This window comes from Mytilus galloprovincialis, chromosome 9 (genome assembly GCF_965363235.1).
Source record: "Mytilus galloprovincialis chromosome 9, xbMytGall1.hap1.1, whole genome shotgun sequence".
Classification (NCBI taxonomy): Eukaryota; Metazoa; Mollusca; class Bivalvia; order Mytilida; family Mytilidae; genus Mytilus; species Mytilus galloprovincialis.
This window is the reverse complement of record NC_134846.1, coordinates 18,521,362-18,532,757: the sequence shown is the minus strand read 5'-3', so window position 1 is coordinate 18,532,757 and position 11,396 is coordinate 18,521,362. Positions and strand designations below refer to the sequence as shown.

Genomic DNA, 11,396 nt, shown 5'->3' with positions numbered 1-11,396 from the left:
GTGTCTTACGATGTAATGCAAAACGTCCTATAGCTTTATCATGCATACATATGAGGTAAATTCAAAGGTCAAAATCTAGAATGTCAATTTAACCTATGACCTTGAGTTCAATTTCAAGTTCATACACCAAGGGCTTCAAATCAAAAGACCATAGGTGTTAATTATATATGGTTAATGAGTTTTATCACTTTATGCCTATTTTTTAATAAAAGAGGGGAGAAAACTCCAATTTAATGTAAGCGTACAATTTCAACCAAATTTCAGGTGTTACAACATGTGGCAACTTACAATTTAGTAAAAAATATGTTGTCGATATACGGTTTTTAAAAGAATTGAAAATAAGCAAAAATTAAAAGTAGTAGGTTCAGTAAGACCCCTTTTTGGCCCCAAAATATAGTAGTTTTAAAAAATCGTAAAAATGTAATCTTTAACCTATTTACTGGAAAGTAGAATGCTTCTGCTACATACATATGGGCTGATTTTGATAATACAATACACATATATCGGGTACTAGCATCATTAAGTCATGCTAAATTAATGACATTTTCACAATTTTAGCATTTTATATGTATTGTGGTATGGATTGCTTTGGTCTTTTTATGGTTAAACAAGGACGCAAGGAATTCAAACGATATGGACTTTTACTCACGTGCATGTGCTCGCGTGTAATTAATATCGAAATGCTTGACGATACGTCCACAAATGCTTTCATAAATGCTCTACGTTGCTTCATAACAATCCGAGGAATGGTTAGACAGATCCGCTCAGATCAAGGGTCAAATTTCATTGGTGCTAAGAACGAATTTGAACGGGAGTCAAAATTGACCAAACTAGCATCATTTCTTGTGGAAAGACAATGTGACTTTGTAATGAATGCTCCGTGTTCAAGCCGAACTAGTGGAGTATGGGAAATACAAATTCGAACAACGGAAATATTCACCACTCAGTATTGACGTTGTGTCAAGGAGAATAAGATGATTCGTCTTTGCTAACTATCTTTTATGAGGCGATGTCAATTGTAAATTGTCGTCCTTTAACCGTTAGTGAAAAAGAAGATCCAAAAGCACCTGAGCCAAATCTTATTATCACGTCTAAATCAGATATACCATAGCCACTACTAGGTGATTTCGCGAAGAAAGACTTATATCTTAGGGAACGGAGGAGATATTTTAGAACGTTCTGGGCAAGATGGAAGAAGGAAAACATAGCCCAAATTTCTCTAAGACAAAAGTGGCTTAATGCTCGCCGTAACATGCAAATAGGCGATATTGTTCTCGTTTAGGATATTTACCTTTCTCGCAATCAGTTGCCGCTAGCTAAAGTTGGTGAAATGAACACAGACGATGGTGGACTTGTCAGAAGAGTAAAACTGTAAATTGGAAAAAAGACTCTGCGTCATCTTCTATTCTTGAACGAAGTGTGCATAAATTAGTCTTGCTTGTAGAACATGTGGAAAATTAATCTGAGCTTATTTGACCAAGATTTTATGTACCGTGTCATTTTTTTTAAAGAAATTCCTTTGTTAGAGTATTGGCGAATGAGAGTAGTATGTTTTGCATTTTGTATTTGTACATACTATTGCAGTCTTTTTCATACATGTATTTTATTCAAAACACTTCATTTTTTGTAAAAAAAAAAAAAATAATTTTGAGGGGAGTTTAAATGTCAGTTTTTTTTTGGACGAAAGGTATTTGGGCCGAAGATGTTGTAATTGTTGTTTGAGTGGCATCTTGGTCAGAGGAACAAGGTAATTATCTATATGTATGTTTAACGTGAAAATGTTTCTGATCATGAAATAAATGGTATTTTCTAGATTAATGGTGTTTATAACGGCTCGTGAAATGCAAACATGTAAACGTCCCATTTACTCCTGGTATTTCATTTTTATAAGTGTTTATTGTAATATACATTTAATATATATTATTCTTAGACTATCTATGCAAGTTATGTGTAATTTTTACCTTTTTTAAGTTCCATTTTATGAAACTTTTGATTGTATTAAACCCCTGTTTGAAAAGTGGATTGTCTCCCTTTACCTGCACATTTTATGGTTAAAGTTATCTTTCTTTAACTAATGTAAATTGTAAAATTATGTGTTTGAAAGGGTTAAATGATTTTTGTGAACAATTTAAAGATTTAAAGGTTTTAAGATGAAAACACTTAGTTAATTCATGATTAAGTATTGAAATAAGCTTGAATATTTTTATTGAGCACACATGAAAGGTTTATGATTATTATAGAGAAATATTTGATATTTGTGTATAATTTTATGATTTCAACCATTATTTGTTGATACTTTGAACTTATCGATCAATGACGATTGCTTTATTGATTTTATACGGAAACGAACACAAAACATAAATGTTATTAACGAACAACAGGTTATTAGTGATCAGGTTTATTAGCACCGCTATACATGTACTTTATTTTATAAACGATATAACTTACCTGCTTTGTTAAGTATATAATTACTAAATCCAAATAGTATGGTATTTTTTCTTATGATTGTTATGTTTGATTTTTGTAGTTCTTACGGTTTGATGTGAACGAAGTAACGTAAAAAACTACATTCAAATGAGAATTTTATTAAGACCAAGACCAGCTACAATATTCACGTTTTAGGTTTGAACAACACAATACGTACAGAGGGATAATATGACTTGCCAAAACGAAACATCTACAACAGATCCATCAACTACCAACATCTGATTCATTCGTAACACAACGGACATGTTAATCATAAACAAGCAACATTGACTTTACATGGCTCTAAAAGCTTGAATTTAATCTACCATAAGACGACTGCTTACATATAATATGTATAAATACAAAATGCCAAATCGTTGTGAAAGAATTGTCAAATGTACTCTATATAACAGAAAGCAACAACTCAAAGTTTTAGTTTTGATTAAAAACATATAGATATGAGTTTTAAATAAACTGTCACCACACAACATATTACATTATATTTACAGTACTTTTCTTTTTAATTTATGGAATATCATTATATCCAATATATGTAAAGTCGACCTGAACAACAAATGAAATACAAACAAAATAATTACCTACTTAAATAACAAGTAACAAGTCGTACTCCAAAAAATACGAACTGTGAGGAAAGGTCAAAACGGAAAGTCTATAATCAAATGGCAAAATCAAACGAATGAATAACAACTGTCATATTCCTAACATGTGGAAAATTGCGGTTTGAACCTGATTCATACCTAGCTTAACTTCTTACTTGTATGACAGTCAAACACAATTCAAAATTTATTGACAACAATGTGTGGAGAATATATATAACAGTTATAAATGTCAAAATTGAGCTGCAACATTGTGTTCTAATCTTACTCACTATAAAAACAAACAACTATGTCAACAAGGAAAAACAAAAAGGCATAAAGACAAAGCACAACCAACAAACGAAAAACAAAAATACGAAACTTGATATAGCAAAATAGTACAATGACGGGATGTATAAGTACAGTGAAACATTTATCCTTTATCCTTCTTTTAAGAGTATTCATTGAAGTTTAAAAACTACCAAAATCATTTCAAGTGACGATTGTAAAAATATAGTGTTTGCTTTTTCTCTGTTATATTCCACACAGAGAGCACAACAAAATAATGAATACAAATAGAAGAGGAACAATCTCTTGAAATAATTTTAATGGACCTACGTATATAAATGTTTCGGGCTTTGAGTAATAGAGTAAACGCATAACGATTATCAAATTAGACAGGGTGTATAGAACGGAAAATCATCTCCCGATGTGTTTACATTATCTGCAAACGAAATCAACGTTCATTCTGAATTTAATCATAAGGGTAAGAACACAATTGGTGAAGGGTCATCATTCTTCCCACACATTCACCCATTGCATTCCTTATTTAAACTAATTAATAAATCTTACCAGTTTTGACCCGGATTTTATTCAGTTAAATAGGTTTATGACTATTGAACAGCGGTTTACTACTAAGGGGAGGAAAGTTGTTTTACGACATTGACTGTGCATATAAGTCTACGAAAATATATCGGTTTATTTAAGACTCATCAACTTTTTATCAAAAACTCATGGTTATCATAAATGCTTTTTGTTGTTTCGATTTACTTTTATTTCTTGTGCAGGAACATGGACAGCAGAAGTTTCCAATTGGTAAAAGATACAAAAGTTACATTAAAATTCATAATATAAAAAAGAAGATGTGGTATGATTGCCAACGAAACAACTGTCCACAAGAAACCAAAATGACACAGACATTAACAACTATATGTCACCGTACGGCCTTCAGCGATGGGTAAAGCCCATACCGCATAGTCAGCTATAAAAGGCACCGGTAAGACAATGTAAAACAATTCAAACGAGAAAACTAACGGCCTTATTTATATAAAAAAAAAATGTAACGAAAAACAAATATGTTACACATAAACAAACGACAACCACTGAATTACAGGCTCCTGACTTGGGACAGGCACATACACAAATAATGTTATTAGAAACGTTAAAAATACCACAAACAGAAAAAAAAACTTTATTAGTTTAAACATATTTATTTATAGTGGATTGGGAAACAAGTTTTGCAACTTATATTAATCCCTTTCCACTTTACGGGTTAAAAAAACTTTATTGAAGACCGATAGGACAAAGAATGTTCCAACCCTCCCCAGACCTCGAACAGTGGTATAACAGTACAACATAAGAACAAACTATAAAAATCAGTTGAAAAAGGCTTAACTCATCAGATGGACAAAAATACAAGTGGACGTGGTTGGTATAAATTAAAAAACAAAATACACGGTAAAAAACAAAAAAAGGAAAATTACCAAAAAACAAACAACAGAGACTTAGAAAAAAATCCTCACCTACGCCCTCTAGTTCCACAGGCATAATGGCGTTATTAATTTGCTAATATTGAAATTTTAAATAACAAGTCTCATGTATTCTGTGTCGGATAGAAATATATCGTATGCAAATGAATACCAGTACATCAATTTACTTATTTCGGGTGGGAAAAATCTGTATGCAAAGTCTTAGCTGTTAGACAATTGAAGCGATATACATGCTATAAAAAAACTCTAGACAAAACATGCCACCAATCGGCTTTTATTTCTTATTTGAATGTTCAAAAATCGACGAAAGTGTTATCAATGTACATGTATACATGCACTTGTATAAGTTCGCAGCTCATTTGTTTGTAAGGCATATAACTATGAAATAGAAACAAAACTATATTCTTTTTATTTAATTCAAACGATTCCCAGACACATTAAATAATAAAATAAAGCATATCTTCCTCGTGTATGTAACTTAAAATGTTAGACTTCCTTCTAACATGACACATGGATATTTTGACTGATTATTTCAAGATACTGGGAATACACACTTTAGTCAGTACATTCTAGTCCTACTGAAAGCATGCCTTAAGGGTACTTCTATACATCCCCTTATCAACATAACACAGGCTTCTGTCCATGGCATAGTATTTCCCAGTTGAAAATTAGTGTTTATTGGTACAGGTCTTGTGTTTCCAAGTCTTACATGTGTAATGCTACCTTGAAGCCATCGGGAAGCTACTTTTCTTGCCTGAAATGTTAATTTAAAAATTCTACAAGAGTACACTAAAAAGCCTTTAATATTTGTGCGTCATATAGCTAGTACATGCAGATGTATGTGCCTGTCCTAAGTCAGGAGCCTGTAATTCAGTGGTAGTCGTTTGAGTATGTGTTACATATTTGTTTTTCGGTCAAATAAAGATAACTTTTAGTTCGTCATATTGCCTAATTTATGTAGCATTAAAAGATAAGAGAAAGGTACTAGTTAAGGTACATTTAAACTTCTACATCGAAAAATAAACTGACAACTTCATGAAAAAACAAATATAAGCATGTAACGTCTATGTCTACCAATTAAAGTATTTATTAATAAAACATTTAAAATAATTTGCAACAATTCTCAATTATGTATCTGTCACCGGATTTTATTACATTGAAAGTTGTGTGAAAATTATAAGTGAAATCTTTTAATTTTAATCATATTGTATTTTTATTTGACTTCTTTATAATGTAGAATAATGGAGAGTTGTCTCATTTAAAAAACACATACCACATCTTCTTATATCTTTTCAATACAAGAATATTCAAATATTAAGCAAAGTTGATAAATCATCTTTATTTAATATATATATATATATATATATATGTATGTACACAATTGAATTACATTGTGCAGTTTAAATTACATACTTTTAGAGTTGAAAGTTATGTGTGTATTGACGTGTAGAATACATTGAATACATTGTTCTTTTCTATTTATAAATATAAATTATGATTTTTTACAAGTTTTTCTTTCCCATAACAGGGAAGAGTTAATTTGAATATAGTATGGTGGATTATTTATTAAAAAGTATGTCAGGTATAGCTGATGCATGTTTTATATGAATTGTCACTGGTCATACTGAACATACTGAATGTAAATTTTTAAGTTAGTGGTTTTCTTTTTTGTAACTAAACTACTATCTAGATTCGTTTTTAAGGGAAAATATCTTGTGTGTGTATGGCCCTGGTTTAATTGCACTTCAACTTGTATTTTTTGTATCATAGTTTCTTGTCGTGTTTTGTATAATGACATTTTAGAGATGTTTTTCATATATTTTAGAGCAGACATAGCGTTAGCAGCATCAAAATAGAATTCGCCAAAACATTGCTGAATATCAAATTTCATACCTTTAATCACATGAATCAGTCAATAGTAAACGAAAATATGGTGAGGAATTTTATAATAAATAATGTCTGTTATAATTATAAGTCCATGTCCAAAAATTATATCAGAAACTCTCCAAATTTATGTTTTCGAAAATAACAGCGTACATATTTTTGTTGAAAAAATGGCTTTTGTTAGTGAACCTGAAAGCAACATAATTATGCGTTACTTCTTTCGTTCTTATAACACACAGTAAAAATTTAAGCATGTAACGTCTATGTCTACCAATTTTAAGTATTGATCTTAATATATAGATAAAACATTTAAAATAGTATGCACCAATTCTCAAGTATGTATCTGTCACCGGATTTTGTGACATTGAAAGTTGTGTGAAAATGATAAGTGAAACCTTTTAATTCTAATCATATAGTACTTTTATTTGACATCTTTATAATGTAGATTAATGGAGAGTTGTATCATCAAAACGCATACCACATCTTCTTATATCTTTTCAATACAAGAATGTCAAAATATAAAGCAAAGTTGATAAAGCATCTTTATTTAATATGTACACAATTGATTTACTTGACAACGCGAATTATATTGTGTATTATAAATTAACTACTTCTAGAGTTGAAAGTTATTTGTGTATTGTGTAGAATACATTGATCTAGTTTATTTATAAATATACAATATAATTTTTACATGTTTTTCTTTCCCATAACAGGGAAGAGTTACCTTAAATAGAGTAAGGTGGGTTATTTTTTAAACACTCTTTCAGGTATTACTGATGCATGTTTAATAAGAATTGTCACTGGCCATACTGACAAATGTTTAAAAGTGCATAAAACATTAAGATTGAATTTAAAGTTTTAAAATATTTTCATAATATAGAGTCATGTGCAACTAGTTATTATAAAACTTTAAGTTTAACTTAACGGTTATTCTCTTTGTAAAATAATTACTACAATTCCTAGTTTCTTTTGTACGACAAATATCAGTTGTTTATGTGTCCCTATCGAAAGTTTGTAAAACTGGATTAATTTCAATTTATCTTGTATTTCTTGTATTATGGTTCCTCGTTCTATTTGTATAATGACATTTTTGGAATTGTTTTTCATATCTTAGAGCAAACATAGCGAAGCAGAATCAAAATAAAATTCGCTACACATTGCAGAATATCAAATGTCATACCTTTAATCAGTAAATAGTAAACGAAAATATGGTAAAGAATTTAACAATAAATAATTTCTTTTAGGTACAATACCATTTATAATTATAAGTCCATATCCAATAATGATATTCATAAGAAAATCTCCAAATTTATGTTTTGGAATAAAATAGGATACATATTGATGTTTAATAAAATGGCTTTTGGTCGTAAATCTATAGACAACATATGTATTACTTCTTTTGTTTTTATAACACACGGTAAAAGTATTTACGATATCTAAGGTTGGTATAAAAAATAATAAAATCAAGAAAATATTGAACTCCGAGTAAAATTCAATCGGAAAGTCCCCAATCACATGATAAAATCAAACGACAGAACACCTCAAACGAATGGACAACAACTGTCATATTCCTGACTTGGTACAGGAATTTTTAAATGTAGAAAATGGTGGATTGTTTTATAACGCTAAACCTCTCAACCATTTGTAATAGTTTTCAACATTTGTTAACCTTATTAGACAAGGGTTTGTTGGTATATTTCATAGAATTTAACGGGGTAGACAAAGGCGTGCTGCAGGGATCTTGATATCTTAATTAATTTTTCCAAGTTAAATCATTAATTGTGAAATATGTTCGAATAAACAACTTAATGAATGTATCAAATAAACATTTCCGTGACCTCTTTTCTAATATCGATATTTTTTTTAGTTTTAACGATGAAACATGATCCTAAACTGCAGAGAAAATATTTATCCGAAAGAAGTATAATTATAGGTAATAACTAATATTGCAATAGAAAACGGTTTAATGACCAATCGTCTTAATATAGAATATCTAAATTTGAAGTGACGACAGGATCAATGATGATACAATATTTATATATTAAGTTAATAACATGATGAAACTTGAAGCATTGCCTTGAGCCGGATATGTATGTAAAAATAGATACATTATAATTGTTTTGATAACTTTTTACCTGAAAATAAGAGATTTACTGTATATTTACAGACAGTAGATAAAGATTGGTTAAATGTAAGTGCGTATAAATAACATATTCCAAATAAATGAAAATAATACTAATTAAAACAAATGTTTGTGATTTATTTGTAAAAACAGTACAAAATAGTAAGAATTAATTAATGCAAAGATGATCATTTGTTCATTCGATGGATAATACAAAACTATAGAACTTAACTTGAATTTGTGTTTTCATTATTGATATTTTTAATTTAATGATATGTTTTACCAACAAACTGCTAACGTTGGTGTACAGCTTGTCCCTCTATATTGTTGTATTTAAAATTCTAGCATTGTGCCAAGGGTATTTTTATCTTTCTTATTTATTTTTCCATTTCTTTTAAATCTTTTTTTCTAAAATTTGATAGCTATCTTTTCAACATATTTTTTTTTTATATTAATAAAAGCTCATATTTATTCACTAGTTCATCGGCAATGAAGAGCTAAATATTGCTTTTTGCATTTCGAAATTTTATTGACTTCTGAATATTACCATAAACATCTTTCACATGCGTAAATCCTTGATACGTTCCACAATTAATATTCAAATCTCCAATGAACGTTGAATATTCAGATCGCATTGAATGTGTGTGCCATGTGTTTAATATTCAGTAGATTGACTACACATGCGAATACATTTAAACAAAACACAAAATACCCACAAATACGAATTGAAAGCAACAGACAATTTAACTTATATATATATATATATATATAACAAGAACTCCCAATTTAGTAAGCTTCACATGCATGTCATGAAGTGTTTATGTACATTTTACCCTAGACGTTTTCCCCAGTAAAGAATCGCTGCATGATTTTTGTAATACAAGCACACTTCTTTTGAGCTTCTTTTTCTGCATAAATTTGCAGTCATTCCAACACAAATCTTTTAATTGGGTTCCGTAGGTCAAACAACTAAGCAACTTAAAAGCCGAAATGACTTTTACTTACCATCGATGATAATCCCCTTGCCGGTTCCTTGAAATACAATTTCAAGATGGCTTCCAAATTAAACGCGCCAAATTCATAAACACCTATCCAGATGCGCATGTCATCTATGCAAATATTGTTCGCTGTTTGGAAAGAATATGTATCATAAGTTTAGAACACGCTCAACAATATTAAATACACTATATAAGGAAATGATGGTTTAGTACTAAAAATTCATAAGTCAGACTCTAAACGATATTAAGTAAACAATATAAGGAAGTGATTTTTCAGTATTTCAATGGGTTCGGTGGGGTTCGTTTTTTGTTGTTTTTTTTAATCAAAGTGGCCGGTTCACAAATATAAAAGTAGGACTTTTTTTCTTAAACGATTATACATTTCGAATTTGTCGTTTATTTTCTCAGTTCATTAATATAACTGTCTGTTATATTTATTCGAATGTGGTTTTTAGAAACATTGCATCAGTTTTATACTCGTACACATGCCCTGTCCTTTACGTAGATAGATCTACCAACAACTGGTTACCTTATCATGCTTATCTGGTTAGGTTTTTTTCTTTGACAATTTTTAATCAATGTGAATATGAGAAACATGTATAATTGACATGTTTCAATGGAGGGTTTGATGAATTTGTTAGACAATAATAAAAGCATAACTTATGTCATCTGACAATTTTGATATTGCATTTACCATGTTTTCAAATTGTATATGTTTAATCTTTATAGTTTTCATTTTTATTTTTAGATTGCACAACGAGTACAAAAATTGACTGCATAACTAAAGCGTTATAATTAGATCGTTACAAGGAATGCCATTTCACTGAGATAAGTTTCATGATAGAGCGACGACATTGAAGTCTGCTACAACTGGTCCAATTTATTGTTATGAAACAGATCATCTAAAGAAATGTCATAACATGGTAAGAGGTAAGATTCAGCAAAACTATTTATGAAAATTGCCCCAAAACAAACGGAAAAATATCTCCTGCACATTGGAAAAGTCTTACTTTTTAAAAACTGGTAATGGTACACTACGCAATAATTCAATGAATGCAAGGGATACTTTATAAATCAATGTTTGTGATTTGAAGTTGGATTCGTGACTAATTATCTTCTGCTGATATGAATTTAATTTGTCCTTTCTTTTTTTCTGGCAACCTTTGTGTGGTATATTTGTCTTTTGCATATCGTTTCTGCCCGTTTTGTTTTTGATCTATGACCCTATTTCTTATTTTCGTTATGACACGATGCAATATGGCTCGAAACGTTGTTTGTTAGAAAATCAAGAAATAAGAAGCGGTTGTTTGATCTTCAATAAACTGATTCGTCATGAAAGGCAATATATCTATATGTTATTGTACAACCTTTCAAATAAACCAAACCAATACATAACATAAGCTGGACAAATCTTTCCTTGAAGTTATTCAATGTAAATGTTATGACATTCCACGATGAATGTCGATTTAGTGAAATATCAGGAAATGACGTCATGTATCAACAGTGCAACAGTGTCGCTTGTTCAAGTCCATCTGCGTCAATTTATCAATGAAATGCATGC

At 30.0% G+C, this 11,396-nt stretch overlaps 1 long non-coding RNA gene across 1 annotated transcript; it reads right to left on the bottom strand.

The window, feature by feature from the left end:
* Window positions 1–5,223: 5,223 nt before the first annotated feature.
* Window positions 5,224–9,966, bottom strand: LOC143046672 (uncharacterized). Its single transcript, XR_012969219.1, has 2 exons — window positions 9,843–9,966; window positions 5,224–5,585 (listed from the first exon to the last, which is right to left on the bottom strand). It is a non-coding gene; the product is annotated as an uncharacterized LOC143046672 (long non-coding RNA).
* Window positions 9,967–11,396: the final 1,430 nt, after the last annotated feature.